This window comes from Myotis brandtii, unplaced genomic scaffold (genome assembly GCF_000412655.1).
Source record: "Myotis brandtii unplaced genomic scaffold, ASM41265v1 scaffold221, whole genome shotgun sequence".
Classification (NCBI taxonomy): Eukaryota; Metazoa; Chordata; class Mammalia; order Chiroptera; family Vespertilionidae; genus Myotis; species Myotis brandtii.
Genome location: NW_005358287.1, coordinates 970,189 through 971,649, shown reverse-complemented (window position 1 = coordinate 971,649; position 1,461 = coordinate 970,189).

Here is a 1,461-nt window from a genome sequence, read left to right as displayed (position 1 = left end):
GGAGCTGGAGGAGACGGCGGACCGGACCCTGAGGCGCCGGGGGTCCTCCCTGGACCACAGAGCCCGTCCTGCCGCATCCTCGCCGGAAGGTCACTCCTGATTGGTGGACGGGGATGTGCTGAGCGTCGGGATGGTGCAGTGTGATGGTAGCGGTTACTTTTTCTTCCCCAACCCCCTTAGCAACACACCTCCCCGCAGGACGGACTCCCAGGTATTGGGGTCTCCTGAGAAGCATGCGCTTCATTCAATCCAGAGGAAAAAAAAAAAAAGAAAGAAAAAGTAGCGGGAAGACTCATTAGGCAGAGAACTGCAGAGAGTAGAGCCAGAAGAAGGTGGGGATATGCAAATGTGCGTATCCCGAAGTCTGGGACCATGGCAGTAGCAAGCAACACCCCTCCCCCTCACTTATTTTATTTTTTAACAAAGTGATTACCTAGCCTCAGTCTGGAGAGCAGTAGTTCATGGACAAATTCGGTTAGTCCAACTGCAAACACAGTATTCTTCATCTACTTTTCTTTGTGTATCTTAGAAAAATGATTCTACACTTTTTTTTTTTAATGTGCTGTGATGTGTTTTCCAAAAATAAAAAGTTCTCATTGGAAGTTTTAATTTATTTCATCATTGATTCACCCCCACCCCCCTTTTTACCACTCCTCTCAGCTCATTTAAGAATCAAAGAAGCAGGGTTAGTTTGTTGCTTTTTATTACTGTTCTGGGTAAGGTTGTTGGTGGTGGTTGTTGAAGAAAAGAAAGTGATTACTCTTCTGTGGTCTTCCTCAGAGCAGTAGGCAGAGACTGAGGGACTCCTTAAGGTTACTCTAGTTCCATGGAGAGAACTCAGCCATGGAAGGTAATTTTTTTTTTTTTTTTTTGCGGGGGGAGCCCTTCATTTTAAAGAAAGTATGTTGTGGCTTCTTTTTAAAAATCAAGTTTCACTTTTGGGAAAAGGCAAACTTATTGAATAAGATCTCATTCCGTTGGTGATAAAACCTCACAATAGAATCCGTAGACAAAATTTTACTTGGAACACCTCAATTTGTTAATATTATGGTAATCTGGATGCGTAAGTCAACCTTGGATTTCTGATAATGCTTGACCTTGCCTTTGCTGATGCGTTTGTTGTGAGTTTGAAATTGATTAGTTCGATATCACTCGTATTAGCCAAGAAGAGGTTAAATTCTAGATTTGCCAGTGTAACTTTGGGACCTTTGTGAGATAAATAAATTAAATATAAACACGTGTCACGAGCAACAAACAAGTAAGAAGGTTTAGAAATAGCTCCTACCATATTTCTCTTAGTTACAGTGAAAGGACTTATAGGGACTTTATAGCTAGTCCTTTCAGGTTATGTTCATAAGCTGCTCAAGTCTGTATTTCCTGTGTAAGAGATTTCCATGGACAGAAATGATGTAGGTTTTCATGTATGGTCCAACTATATTTGAAATTGGAGATTTATGCCTA